Source organism: Myxine glutinosa, chromosome 10 (assembly GCF_964187855.1).
Source record: "Myxine glutinosa chromosome 10, kmMyxGlut1.1, whole genome shotgun sequence".
Taxonomy (NCBI): Eukaryota; Metazoa; Chordata; class Myxini; order Myxiniformes; family Myxinidae; genus Myxine; species Myxine glutinosa.
In genome coordinates this window covers 89937109-89952788 of record NC_136270.1, presented here as the reverse complement: position 1 = coordinate 89952788, position 15680 = coordinate 89937109, and the positions used below count along the sequence as shown (strand labels likewise).

The window sequence follows — 15680 nt, the reverse complement described above, 5'->3', positions numbered from 1 at the left end:
GTGGCCTAGGGAGTAAGCCAGTGAATGACATAGGATAGTTATTTCAGAGTACGTACATGTTACAACTGGAACATTCAAAGAACACCTTACCCCATGCAGTCTTGAGAAAAAGGACATGGGAAGGGTCTTTTCAACTTTATTTTTGTTTAACACTAAACAAACAATGCTAGGTGCTGCCATATTTGTCTCAGTGCTGAATCTCAGTTACACTGCCCTCATGGCATAAGACAGCATAATTTTTCCATGTATGTTACAGCTAAACAGGTTTATGAAAATGCCAAGAAGGCGATTCGAGTTCAATGGTGAAGTATATAATTCAACATTAAAAAAAATCTTTGAATTATATACTTCGAAGATTTTAAAGGTTGTATAAAAAAAGATTCTGGAAGTTTACTGCTGTTGATGCAGCATCTTTTACATCACCTTATTCAACACATTACATTGTAATTATGTGCCTATACAGTATGTATGGTACAATTTGAATGTGAGTATGTTTTTAAAATACTTACTATAAAACCACCTTTAGAGGCCATTTTTCCCCGCAAGCAGGGGTTGGCCTTTTTCGGGGACCGTGGTTGTTGTTGTTTTTTGGTCCCCTTTTTGAAGCAATGTTTTACGGCCGGATGCCCTTCCTGCCGCCAACCCTTTTTGTCGCCTTTTTACGACAAGCAGGGAATTACCAGTGAACTGGTACTCGATTTGCCGACCTCGGAAGGATGACAGGCTGAGTCAACCCCCCTGGCGTTAATTCAGCGATCGGCCGGGATTCGAACCCAGGATCCTAGGATCCTAAGCTGGCACCCTAGCCGCTAGCCCAACCCCAGGCTATAAAAATATACTATAAAACCACACAAAACAATCCTGGTGAGGGTCTGCAATATTTGATTGCTCTTTCTAGTTTACCCACTGCCGCTGCTCGCCTGTTGATGTTAATACACAAAATGATAGGAACTAGACACCTCTCATCTACAGATATTTCGTGTATTTTCTATATTTTCATGAGTCTGATTTGCATCCAGGAATACAACAATAATGGTTAACCATCCTGAAATATACGGCAGGTTAAGAGTGCCTGGGTATCAGAGGGTGAGTCACTGAAAACACATACAAAGTACATACATGAAAGGCCTCGTTGGTATTAATACTTCGTTCAGAAATAAGTCCTGTACTGCATGGTGTGTGTGTGTGTGTGTGTGTGTGTGTGTGTGTGTGTGTGTGTGTGTGTGTGTGTGTGTGTGTGTGTGTGTGTGTGTGTGTGTGTGTGTGTGTGTGTGTGTGTGTGTGTGTTAGCACGGGTACCTGGTGCAGTTCTAGTGCTGTTGGCATTTTGAAAAAATAAAAAATAATTTTTTTTTTGTGGGGGACTAAAACACCACATGACACCACGAAGAAATGGGGCCGGGGATCATTTAATATTACCTTTCACGTAGCTACAAAGGCTTAGGCATGCGCTATACAGTGATTTTTTAAAATCCAACTGAAAAAAAAATTCAAAAACGTTTGTTTTTTTACTAAAACACTCCCCGACACTCCCTGATGAACCTCTGAAAGTTTGACGAAGATCCGTTTGGTCACCTGAGAAATTGATGACACACAGAAAGACAGGCAAACAGGAAACAGCAAACAGCAAACCGGTTCCGCTATTTGCGGGTTCCGCGTATTCGCGGAAGATAAAATGCAAATGTGACCTATACGCGGCCGTGTTCTGAGAATTTGGGGATTTTCAGGGGCGCAAAAAAAAAATTCACGAGCCGTTAGCTTTACATATGGTATTTAGAGAACCTTCACAGATTATCGTCGGCATTCGTGGATTTTGCCTCTCCATCCGTGGATTTTGCCTCTCCATTCGTGGATTTTGCCTCGATATATATATATATACATATATATATATATACATATATATATATATATATATATATATATATATATATATATATATATATACATATATATATATATTGCTGCGGTTTTGAGATTGGCACGTTGAAGTCATTAAAGGTTAAAGGTTTGCCCTCCATAGTTAGTCACACGAGCAACATATAGGCCCATTTGTAGTAATTATGTCTTAGTATGTGTAAGAATAGGCCATTTCCCCTCTTCGTACCTGCGTTGTGTAAAGACAGGAGAATAGGCCCCCCAATCATTTTGCTCCAACCTCCATTCTACCTCTATGGACACAATCAATCCCGCGTCCCATTTGGCTGTCCCCTAGTCGAGTTACACGAGGCAGGGCCTCGAAAGGTGAAGGAGGGGAGCGGGGTCGGGGTGAGCGGCGTGGGGGGATGGTAAGAGCCACCAGCCAATCAGAGCTCGAGCAGAATGGCGTGAGAGGGCGTGGTGAAGAGAGTCTGGTGAGTTCCAGAAGGTTCGCGGGGCGGGTCTTCATAAGCCCTCGAAAGGACTTGCAGAGAGGGAGCTTGAGGACTTACAAGAGGACTTACAAGAGGACTTACAAGAGGACTTACAAGAGGACTTACAAGAGGACTTACAAGCAGGACTTACAGAGGATAAGCGCGTGGTAAAGGGGGACTTGCACCAGTGGCGCGATAGGACTCAAGGAGAAAGGACTGTGCCAGAGAATTTGCATCACTCGCCGTTGTTGAACTTTGACCCTCGCAATAGAATGTGCGCGCCAGGAGATAGAGGAAGAGGCGTTGGCCGTACATGTACGGTGTACGCGGGTGCAGCCAGACGCGCCGGTAACGAACAGAGCGCATTTCGGCCACGCGAGTGAACGCGGCCCTAACCGCGGGTGAATAAGCGAGTGAATAACTGCCAGTCGCGCCAAAGTCCGCCCTCTACCGTGCGCCCCGAGATAACCCGATTGTTCAGGCGACACGCTACGAGCTCCTGCCTTCTCCTGCCTCCATCTTCACGGAACGTGCCGGGGACCGGAGAGAGCTGCACGAGAGCCATCCCTGGACGCGCTGGAGAACATCATCCTGCTCATCTGCAATCCCCGTGTGAGTGTGTGTGAGACGGGCCGGTTTGTCCAGGGGTATTAAGTATAAGACTGTTTAAGGATTTCCCTGTGTCACTTCGTCCTGGCTGTAAATACGTCTAATATTAATTAAACATCTTTGTTCTTCCTTTCCTTTCCAATTCGATCGCCTTTGTGATTTCTCCATTGGCTAAGCGTGGTACGAATAGAACCGCTTGAATCGGGTTCCACCATCTATAACGGCGCGGATCACATGTACGCAACCGCTCGGCATATCACCAACACACGTGGTTCGTGCGAGACTTATTTCCTCGCTTCAAGGCAGCACTAGTACTTAGGTAACAGCGAATTTGGTCCTGAAACCCTATTTACCGCTGTCCAGAAGTGACGCAATAGGTCTCGGGTCGCACCAGGTCAGTAAAGACAAGGGGATTAATCCCCCCTTGATAAGGGGAGAAGGCCGGCGGCAGATCCGCAACAATATATTGTTACGGTTTTTAGAACCTTCACTAGTAAATTTTAGTTAATGTTTCTCTTATAAATGATCCCCTGTAAATATCCCCATCAATTGGCTTTGTTAAAGATCGCACCCTAGTTAGTCCATGTACAACACGTAACGAACCATAGGACCTCTCTGTAGTTATTTCATTATTATGTGTTTCAGTTAAGGATCTGTTCCCAATAGTTGAATCTGCATTGCATTAATCAAATAAGATAGGCCCCAGTACTTTGTTTGCCAGCAGCGTTGGCCGCCGTTGCATTGGGCTGTTTTGCTGGCACCACACCGCCATAAGCCATGCGGTCAAGCCGAGGAAGAAGGGGGCGGGGCCACAAGAACAAGGTGTGGCACGTCGACTCGTCAGCAGAGGTGGAGTCAGCGAGCCCTTACCGACCAACCAGCGCCGAGGTGAGCCAACCGGTAGGCGTGTCATCAGAACCGGCGGCTTGATTTCGACACGGACAATAAAAGCGGCTGCGAGGGACTGCTTGAACAGAGGAGTGAGGGAGTTGATTGAGAAGGTTCATGAGCAGTTGAGTGAGAAGGTTCATGAGCAGTTGAGTGAGAAGGTTCATGAGCAGTTGAGGGAGAAGACGTGATCCGGCAGATGAGTGAGGTATCCGACGAGGATACGGAGCATTGTTAGGAGGAGAGTGGGTCCGTTTGACGGCGACAATCCCGCGCTTCATTCGCATTGTCCGACCGCCTGCAAAGCTCCAGAGGAACCATCTAGCAGTGCGTCATTACGCATTATACAGTCATATTTCGATTACACAGTCGAAATCAAGCCGCCGGTTCCGATGACACGCCTACCGGTTGGCTCACCTCGGCGCTGGTTGGTCGGTAAGGGCTCGCTGACTCCACCTCTGCTGACGAGTCGACGTGCCACACCTTGTTCTTGTGGCCCCGCCCCCTTCTTCCTCGGCTTGACCGCATGGCTTATGGCGGTGTGGTGCCAGCAAAACAGCCCAATGCAACGGCGGCCAACGCTGCTGGCAAACAAAGTACTGGGGCCTATCTTATTTGATTAATGCAATGCAGATTCAACTATTGGGAACAGATCCTTAACTGAAACACATAATAATGAAATAACTACGGAGAGGTCCTATGACTGGAAGAGGGAGAAGGTCCAGGTGGAACAGCAGGGCTGGAAGGTTCAGGCAGAGGCACAGCATTGAGGTCCGCTCCAGGTCTACGCTCCGGGCTGGAAGTGAACAGCCAGCATGCATGACGATGACGTCATGTTGTCTGCTCATTAGGTTGGAGAACCAGATTACAGATACCATTATTAGTAACTCCCAACCGCAACCAGGTCGACTCCATATGATGAGTGGATACCAGAGATAACGTTACCGTGTGGCAGGCGGTGCTTATCGCTCCCAGCAAGGTGCAGCAGCAGCTGTATGGGACACCTTGCTGGCGGTTCTCCACTGATGATATGAAGGTCGCATAGTGACTGATATAAAAACCGAAAGGTTCACAGAGTTACAAGTGTATGGAGGCCTCACTGCGTTGCCCTGATGAAGCCCCAACAAGGGCGAAACCAGGTCGGTAACTGTGAGTTTTGCATGCACTTGTGACAGTATCTGAATTTATAATCCGTAATGACGCACTGCCAGATGGTTCCTCTGGAGCTTTGCAGGCAATGCGGACATGCATGGCGATGACGTCATGTTGTCCGCTCATTAGGTTGGAGAACCAGATTACAGATATCATTATATTGTTGCGGATATGAGGATTGTATGTTTTTGATTGTGTGTATTGTATTGGAAATTGCTGTGTAACATTGATGATTATGGCCCCTCCTGCCTCCAGAGTTGTGTAAAGGTAAAAAGGGCGTCCCGGTAGTTAATTCCATGAAACACCACATTGAAGGACACGATAAAACCCTTGTTCAGTAGCTTATATCTTTATTATGTGTTTTAGAGTAAGGCCTTGTCTTCCAGTAACATGACACTCCATTGCACCAAGTAAAAGAGATAGATTCCCTTCATTCCCATTCCCAAAAACCTCCATTTCCCCTTTCGTAATGGCCAAGCCTCAATTTGGCAATTACATCCCCTCCAATTGCCGCCATTGACCACGAGGCAGGGTTGGGGAAGAAAGGCGGGTCCCCACCTCGTCATAGAGGGGAGGAGTGAGTCAGCCCCACTCAACCAACCACGAACAAGTGGTTGGACTTGGAGAGGGTGTGGAGAGAAACATCAAGGATGTTTCTTTTACGAGAGATGAGCTATGACAAGAGCTGAGTTGTGAGGTCCAAAAAGCAGAGATCATCCAGGGAAGCGCAAAAGCCTGCTATTCGTCACCTTGCTCACCAGCGGCAGCGTCCCCAGCAGCAACACTCGACAGCCGTTTGGGGCCTGGACGGCGGTTTTGAGCAGGGCCGCGAAGGGACGGCGGCTGCCGAACGCGCCGATCGTGCTACCAGCTCCGGACCTTCCTCTCCTTTCCAGCGATTCCTGCCTGCAGGTTCCCCATTCGTGTACGTGAGTTTGTTCTGTTTGTGCTGTCCGGGGTAGTCAATTAAGTCTGTATAAGCTAGTATTTTCCCTGTGTCTCTAAAAGCTTCTGTATATTATTTTCTTATCTTTCCTTCTCCTTGGTTATTTTGAGCCTGTAAATAGTAAATAAATTTAGTAGTATTTTCAACCTTTGTTTCGTCTTTTTATTCCTTTTCTTCACCTCCGTCGTCTTTGTCTTTTCCCTGATTGAATAGCTGTGGCGCGATACGGCCAACGTCTGGGTGAATCGGGTTTAGTCGGGGAAACTGTTAGGTCGCGGAGCCTCCGCTCGGCAAACATACCATCCTTAACCGCGAACCGTAACAATATATATATATATATATTATATATATATATATATATATAAGAACAGACTTGGCATTTAATTTGGAATTTTTTTTCTTCTTGACTTGGGTTTACTTTCTGAACTCAGTATATCAATCTGGTGAGTTTATTTTACCCTTCGGTGATGTCTTTGTTGAAAGAACCATGTCACTGATTGTCTTTCACAGCAAGAAGTCAATAACAGGATTATATCACAGGTGGCGTGACAAAATGTAAGGACAGGTACATTTGACGATTGGCTTCACAATCGGGTATACAAGGGTTGTTGCGTTCTGTATAAGTGGAAAACAACTGCTGCACGTCTACAAAAGTTATTGCCGCTTCCTCTGGAGATGGTCCGTCAACTTGACAATGCTGTTTGTCATGGAGTGGTGGCTTTACGAAATTCTGGCATGAAACAGCGTGCTATTGCTCGGCAGTATGGCATCACTCAAGGTCAGGTGTCAAAGATCCTGAAACGAAATGCTCAGAGGGGTGTCCCTACTCCAATACCGAGGCCAGGACATCCACGCAGAACCAGAAGGAGAGATGATCGCCAGCTGCACCGGTTAGTCTGCAATGGCCGTACCAAGTCAGCTAATCGGCTTAGGGCTGAGTGGCAGCAACTGACAAATGTGCCTGTATCCAGAAGGCTTGTCAACCAACGACTGGTTCAAGCAGGCTATCGTGCCAGGCGTCCCCTGAGAAAGCCACGCCTGACCAGACAACACAGCCAGCGCCGATTGCAGTGGGCCAGAGAGCACCGTCAATGGCAGCCAGGACACTGGAATCACGTGACCTTCAGTGACGAGTCTAGATTTCTGGTGTATTGTCAAGATGGCTGTGTCCGAGTGCGCAGACAAGTGCATGAAGCCCACAACGAAGATTGTATAGTGCCAAGAGTCCAAGCTGGAGGTGGTGGGGTGACCGTTTGGGCTGCTTTTCATGCAGGGGGCAAAACTGACCTGGTTGTTCTGAATGGAAACCTGAACCAGTTCAAGTACAAGGTCATTCTGGAAGAAACATTGCTTCCATTTGCTCGTGCAGCCTTTCGAGGAAACTTTGTCTTCCAAGATGACAATGCACGGCCTCATCGTGCTCTCATGATCCAACACTTTCTTGCTGACCGTGGTATAGAGCATATGGAGTGGCCTGCCATGTCCCCGGATATGAATCCGATAGAGAACTTGTGGGCAGAATTAACGCGTCAAATCGACAACTTGGACCAGCAGCCGACCTCTGTGCGTGAATTGCAGCAGTCTATTGTCACTGCATGGCAAGCGATTCCTGTCCAAACCTTGGCAAATCTCGTGAACAGCATGCCTCGACGTGTACGTGCTCTCCTGAATGCTCGTGGGGGTTACACGAAGTACTGAACTGTAGTTTTACTGTCCGTAATCCCAGTCATAATTTAGCTTTTGTTTTGTATTGAAATTTTTTTTGGCTAATGTGCAAAATAAAGACATACTTCTGGAAAACGTACAGATGTTTAACACAGTACTGTCCGTGAATTGAGTTCGATATCAGTTTACATCACTTTCAAGGATCAATTTATTTGCTTCGAAATGTCAAATGTGGTTTTTGTTTCTTTTAAAGGTCACATTAACAAAATCTAGAATAATTTCAACATAATTCCAATGAACTTTTGGTTCTCAGTCATCTTGAAAAATAAGTTAACCCCCACCAAAAAAATATTCCATATTAAATGCCAAGTCTGTATATATATACAGCCATGTGAAAAAGCAAGTCCACCCCATGCAAAGTTTTGACTTTTTCAACATATTTCAACATCCAGCTATTTGATCTTCATTTCAACAGTATTGATAGAAAAAGGTGATATGATATAACAAATATCATGAAACTTTTACATTTTGTAGTCCATTGTATAATTTAAATAAACATAAATGCAAATTTCGCATGTGGAAAAAGTAAGTACACCCCTACATTTATCACTACTTCAAATACCTAAAATTAGAATCAGGTGCACCAGCTCAGGTGCAAAACATTAGAACATCGTTAGAGAGGATCATTGAGGAACCTATCTTATTTGAACCTCAGACATTTAGTTTGGTTTGCTCTTTGTTGTTGAAGTGTGTGGCGTCACCATGCCTAGATCAAAAGAGCTCTCTGAGGCCTTCAGAAAGAAGGTTATAGATGCCTACGAGTCTGGGAAGGGATTTAAAAAGATCTCCAAACAATTTGAAATCAATCATTCGACTGTCCGGAAGATCATCTACAAGTGGAGAAGATTCCAAACAACTGCCAACTTGTTCAGGCCAGGCTGCCCCAGCAACTTCAGCCCGAGAGCAGACCGCAATATGCTGAAAGAAGTCTCTAAGAACCCCAGAATGTTGTCATGGGACCTACAGGTAGCTCTTGCCATTGTTGATGTCAAAGTGCACGAGTCTACCATTAGAAAGAGGCTGCATAAATTTGATCTAGATGGGAGGTGTGCCAGGAGGAAACCTTTGCTGTCCAGAAAGAACATCAGGGCAAGACTAAAGTTTGCCAATGAACACCGAGGCAAAGACCAGCACTTCTGGAACAATGTGCTCTGGACAGATGAGTCAAAGGTAGAGCTATTTGGCCACAGTACCAGAAGATATGTTTGGCGAAAACCAAAGACAGCATTTGACCACAAGAACCTGATACAAACTGTAAAGCATGGTGGTGGAAATATTATGGTTTGGGGCAGCTTTGCTGCATCAGGGCCTGGGCAGCTCTCCATCACAGAATCCACTATTAATTCTTCATTGTACCAGAGGGTGCTTGAGGATAATGTGAGGCCATCTGTCGGAAAGTTGAAGCTCAACCGAAGGTGGACCTTGCAACATGACAATGACCCTAAACATACCAGTAAATCCACCAAGGAATGGCTGAAAAGAAAGAAATGGAGGGTTCTGGAATGGCCTAGTCAAAGCCCAGATCTAAATCCCATCGAGATGTTGTGGGGGGATTTGAAACGAGCTGTGCATGCAAGAAACCCCTCAAACATCGCACTGCTGAAAGAATTCTGCATGGAGGAGTGGGCAAAAATTTCTGCCAGTCGATGTCAGAGACTGGTAGACAGTTATAAGAAACACCCACTCGAGGTTGTTTCTGCCAAAGGGGACAATACCACCTATTGGAGCCAAGGGTGTACTTACTTTTTCCACATGCGAAATTTTCATTTATGTTTATTTAAATTGTACAATGGACTATAAAATGTAAATGTTTCATGATATTTGTTATATTATATCACCTTTATCTATCAATATTGTTGAAATGAAGATCAAATAGCTGTATGTTGAAATATGTTGAAAAAGTCAAAACTTTACATGGGGTGTACTTACTTTTTCACGTGACTGTTGGCGTTGGCTTATACCTGGCGTTGGCTTAGCGTTTAGGGTGCTGGCTTGGGATCCTAGAATCCTGGGTTCGAATCCCGGTCGATCGCTAAATTAACGCAAGGGGGGTTGACTCAGCCTGTCATCCTTCCGAGGTCGGCAAATTGAGTACCAGCTTGCTGGGATGAATGATCACGGTGTGTACCCCGATTCAGAATAGGCACACTGTATCCCTGCGCATCGTAAGAGCATGACCAAGGGTTGGCGTCAGGAAGGGCATCCGGCCATAAAACATTGCCTCAAATGGGGAACCATGATTGTCATGGGGCGTGCAAGGCTAACCCCCGCTGTAGCGGGGAAAAATGGCCTTAAAACGATCATTCATTCATTCATTCATTCATTCATATGTATATATATATGTATGTATGTATATATACGTATATATATATATATATATATATATATATATATATATACATATATATATATATATATATATATATATATATATATTATATATATATATATATATATATATATATATATATATATATATATATATATATATATATATATATATATATATATATATATATATAACAATAGTAAACGGCCCTGTTTATGTTGGAATGTGAAATCAAAACTGAATCTAGATTTTGATAAAAGGAAGGAGTTTTTTTTTCATATCTGTGACTGGTATCCATGAACTGGATACTGTATTTTGGAAACATCAGAATCCATGAGGACACTTGGTCAACTAATTAGTTGGAATGTGCTAGTGTTTTGGGATGTTCACACAAATTGGCATAACCCATTTATTTTTGTCCTCTATAAACTACAGGCTATACTTGACTCGTAGGCATGCTGCTCGTGCAAGACTTGTGTAACATCTTCCATGCTCTACCGGACAGCAAAAGAGCTCAAATTATTCCCATCATTCCTTTAGTGTCAAAGTCCATGCGATGCATGCTTCCCATTAAACCTATTTGCAACATCTCAAGTCTGAAATCTAGAAATGAACAGAATCTTGTGTGCTTTAAGTTCTATAGAAATGAATCTTGTATTTGATGTTAGTTCAACAAAATGTAAATTGTATATTTCTACCCTATGCACTAGCTGTTAATTCAGAGACGTCATTTGGGTGGTGTCGTTTTGAAATGTGGTAAAGAAACTGTTGTTATGTGACCATGCACTTGCTGAGAAGCAGAAATGACTGAGGCCAAAAAGGAAAATATTAATATTCAGCAAAGGAAGAGAAGCGAGGATTAATGGGAGTCCTAGGCAGAAAAGAGATAATATTGGAAAGAGAGAGGTGCATGGGCAGAAAAGACAACCTGGTGCATTATTGGCACATTTTGGGATTTAGGGAGAAGGGGGGAGGGGTGGAGATGAAAAGTATCCCATATTTAACGTGTATACTAAATAAATGCCCCCTTAGCCAGCAAATTCAGCCAGTGACTTTTGTTGATATTTCCCCCTTGTGGGGCCACTATTGGTTGTGACATACCACTTGTATGGTTCACACGATTGGATCGTTATTTGTTCCAATTAGTTCATTAATCATATTTTATACTTCCCTGAAATAATTACAGATTTTTTATAATTACTCGGAAATGGACTATGAAAGGCACCATATGCAACCATCAATACGAAATTGCAAACCATCAATACGAAACTTGCATGTAAGTTGATGTTCTGTATGGAATCTTAAGAAAAGATTGTGGATATGGAATCCTGCTCTCAAGATCTACAGAAGATATGATTTTAGAAGTTTGAGCATTCCTCAAAAAATATCTCCAATGCCATTACCAGTACCGGGCAAAAAGTGTTTTCCCCAATGGTGGAAGCAATGGTGCTATGGTGGCAGAGAAGTTACTCCTTTTCTGTGCTTAAAAAACAACAACAACAACAACAACAACAATCACAGATTGCAGAGCCTCGTCAGGACGTGTGTGGTTTTGTCCTTTGGGTCCTCTGGGTCTTTTGAGTCCTCAGGTTCTTGGGTCTTTTGCATCCTCATGGTTTTCTGGGGCTCTGGGTCCTCTGGATCCTCTGGATCCTTTTGGTCTTCACGGTTTTTAAGGGTCTTCGGAGTATTTTGGGTAGCATACCTCCGTCAGGCTGAACTGTTTATATTTTGTATCCTACTGATAGGCCGGACCTGGTTCCGGACCAAAACCAAAATCTTATCAGCTTGTTCTGGTTAACTAACCAACTCATCCACCAAGTTTTGTCATAATCCATCCACAACATTTTGAGATATCATGCTATATATTGTTTTTGGCCCAATCTCTCAATGGTGAAGAATCACTTTAAAATCGTAGTATCCGTATCCAGATCTTCACCAAAATCTAATCATTTCATCCCTGTATGGGCAGAAACCTGTCCACCAAGTTTCGTCCGAATCCGTCCACGTTTTGAAATATCGTGCTCACAAACAAAAAAACAAACAGACTAACAGGGATGAATACATAAACTCCGTATATCTTTGGCGGCAGAGGTAACAAACTTCCTTCCAAGGAGGCCAATAGTCCCATCAATCCTGTGCAATTGTTGCCAACCTATGGCTGTTGGTCCATGCTCTATCCTCTCAAATGGTGAGCATCAAACAAGGAAGCAGCACTTACCATTTTTTAAATGTGTGATATGACCCAGCCGGGGTGGGTTCGAACCGCCAACCTTCCAAACTCGGGAGTGGACGCTCTAAAGTTCTAAACCATCACGCCACCGAATAACAACAAACAACAACATGCATTTTAAGGCCATTTTCCCTGCAAGAGCGGGGGTTAGCCTTGCGGTCCCCATGACAATCTTCTCCATTTTGCCATATTTTCTGCATCTCTCCTTGTTAACCCCCTTGCCCGCATTTCTTCTTCCACCATCTTTAGCCAAGTCTTTCTCGGTCTTCCCCGTCCTCTACTTCTTTCTATACCAGCCACAAAAAGAAACTGTGCACACAAAAAATGAAATTATATATTAGAAACACCTGTGTATACAAATACAGATTTAAACACGGCAATTAGTGAAGTGAATTCAACAGGTATGCACGCGCCACGTTTCGTGACGTCAATGGTTTCGGTATGGGCACGTGCAACAGTGACCAGACTGCAGTGACCACTGCCCAGACCATTCCATGTCGATCTGCGTTATCGATGCTCACGGTGGGCATACCCGTGATTGACTTTGTGTCACTGTCGCTTGACCCCTGCTCCGAACTTGGACTCGTTATGTCATTGTGATGGACATTACAAATGCAGTTCTACCGTCTTGTTATGGTCTCATAATCCACCTATTAAAGTTTACATGGAAATGTGACATTGTTGTTATATTTTCCAATTCAGACAGAGATTTAACAATGCACTGTTTTTTTATGGCTAGTATACATTCATTTCCATCACTCTTCTCAACCAGTCACTTTCATCCTTTCTCAACACATGACCAAACCATCTCAACCTGTTTCTCTTCACAGCATCAATCACAGGCTCTATTCCCATCATCTTTCGCAATTCATCATTTGTCTTCCTCTCTCTCAATGATACTCCGCACATCCATCGAACCATTCACATTTCCACCCTTTCCAGCCTTCGTTATGCTCTACGTTCATTACCCATGTCTCGCTCCCATAAATCATAACACTTCTCACACATGCAGCATACACCTTTCCCTTCAGCTTCAACGACACTCCCCTCCTCATCAGTATGCCACTCAGTTCCCGAAACTTCTTCCGTGCACATCTCACTCCAGCAACCGTTGCCGAGTCTGATCCACCTCCATTCAGAATGTCTCCGAGGTAGCAAAGTGTTTTCACACCTTCCAGCTTCACGCCGTCTCCAAGATCCAACTCAACATTTCCTCCATCTGCAGCTCCCTCTGTGCACACCTTACATATGAATGTAGCTGCCACACTGGTTAATGACCCTCTCAGACCACTACATTTTTGATGAATCCACTCAGCGCACATTGTACATTGAATGGAGTTCAATCCGACACCCTTCCTGCACACAGCACACGGCCACTTCCCAGTTCTTTCCACCTCACCACATGCTTTACCACTTGCCATCACCTTCGTCTTTCCGATATTCACCTTCCGACCTTTTGTGTTCCAACACCATCTTTTCCTTCTGTCCATCCATACTTTCCACAATCAACACCAGATCATCTGCATACAACAACTTCCACGGTAAACTCTCCTTTACGTTCTGAGCCAGCACCTCCATCACAGCTACAAATAATAGTGGACTTAGTACCGACCCCTGATGCACTCCCACCTTCACCTCAAACTCACCACTGTTCCCGTCCTTCGTCCTTACAGCTGTGCGCGCTCTTTTGTACATTGCCATCACCACTCTGATCAATCATTCCTCCGCTCCTAACTTCCTTAATGCCCATGTCACTACTTCGCGTGGAACCCTACTTCACGTGGAACCCTTTCAAGCTCATATCCCTGGTGTTGATCTGCTTTCTCCAGATCAACAAACCCAAGAAACAACTTCTCCCTCTTCTCCATGTACTTCTCCTGCTTATTGCCTTACAATAAAAGTTGCAGTTTATTCTGCAATTCTGCAAATGTTTATTCTGCAAATAATAAAACTCTCCATGTACGTCTCCTGCTCTATTGCCTTACAATACAAGTTGCAGTTTATGCAGTTGCCTTTCAATAAAAAGTGCGTCTGTCGTTCCTCTTCCTGGCATAAATCCAAACTGCATTTCGTCAATCTTCACTTTCTTCCTTATCCTCCTCTCCAACACCCTTTCCAATACCTTCATTCCATGCTCCAATAACTTTATCGCTCAATACGAGCCACAGTCCAGAGGGTCACCTTTCCCCTTGTATAGAGGGACGAGGGTACTCAGTTCCCAATCCACTGGAATGTGGCCTTCTTTCACCACCAGATTACAGATCTCTGTCATTCTCTTCACACCCCAACTTCCTGCTGCCTTCAACATATCTCCCACAACTCCCGTCGGCCCTCCCGTTTTTCTACTCTTCATTGCTTTTATCGCTTCCTCAACTTCCTTCTCAGTTATCTTCTCTGCCGGTCCTAAAACTGGGTTACTCTCTCTCTATATGTTGCCATCCCATTCATTCTCTGCATTCAACAGCATTTCCATATATCTCTTCCAACTTCCTTTAATTCCATCTGGGTCCACAACGATTTGTGCCACTTCATCCTTCAAGCAACTCACCCCCATCACATCACACCTCTCTTTCGCTATCTGCTTTGCAATCTTGAATACCCCTCTCTGACCCTCTTCCGAATCCAAGCGTTCTCCGAACATTTTCCTACATGCCTCCTGCGCCTCTGCTACCTCTTTCTTTGCAGCCTTCTTGGCTGCCTTATAACTTTCATGCTCTGCTTTTTCTGCCTCCGTACCCTTCGCCTTCTGCCACTCCTTGAACTTCTTCCTCTTCGCATCAATCCTCTTTCCATCTACATCATCCCACCACCATGTTTTCCGAGTGCCTCGGTGGTCCTTTTGTCCATCCACATACCTCACCAACGGCTCCCAACAGACTATGTTTCATTGACATCTACTTTCAAGCTCATATCCCTGGTGTTGGGCTAGCGGCTAGGGTGCCGGCTTTAGGATCCTAGGATCCTGGGTTCGAATCCCGGTCGATCGCTGAATTAACGCCAGGGGGGTTGACTCAGCCTGTCATCCTTCCGAGGTCGGCAAATTGAGAACCAGTTCACTGGTAATTCCCTGTTTGTCGTAAAAGGTGACAAAAAGGGTTGGCGTCAGGAAGGGCATCCGGCCGTAAAACATTGCTTCAAAAAGGGGACCAAAAAACAACAACAACCATGTTTCCCGAAAAAGGCCAACCCCTGCTTTGCGGGGGAAAATGGCCTCTAAAGGTGTTTTTTTTTTTTTTTTACTTTCAAGCTCAACCACATCATCCTCTACCCCTACTCAGCCTCTCTTTTAATGCCTCCCTTACTGTCACCTCTTTCAACCTCCTCACCTTCATTCTCGGTTCGTACTTCACCCGCCGAGCTCTCCTCGCACCTTGCACCCTTATGTCGCAGACAACCAAGTGGTGCTGTGAAACAGCCTCCTACCCCGGGATCACCTTTGTGTCCCGG

The 15680-nt window shown here is 44.6% G+C and overlaps 1 protein-coding gene across 1 annotated transcript in view; it reads left to right on the top strand.

The window, feature by feature from the left end:
* Positions 1–15680, top strand: part of LOC137433993 (protein disulfide-isomerase TMX3) — a gene marked incomplete in the record, with an annotated part of 101025 nt that overhangs the window by 9350 nt on the left and 75995 nt on the right.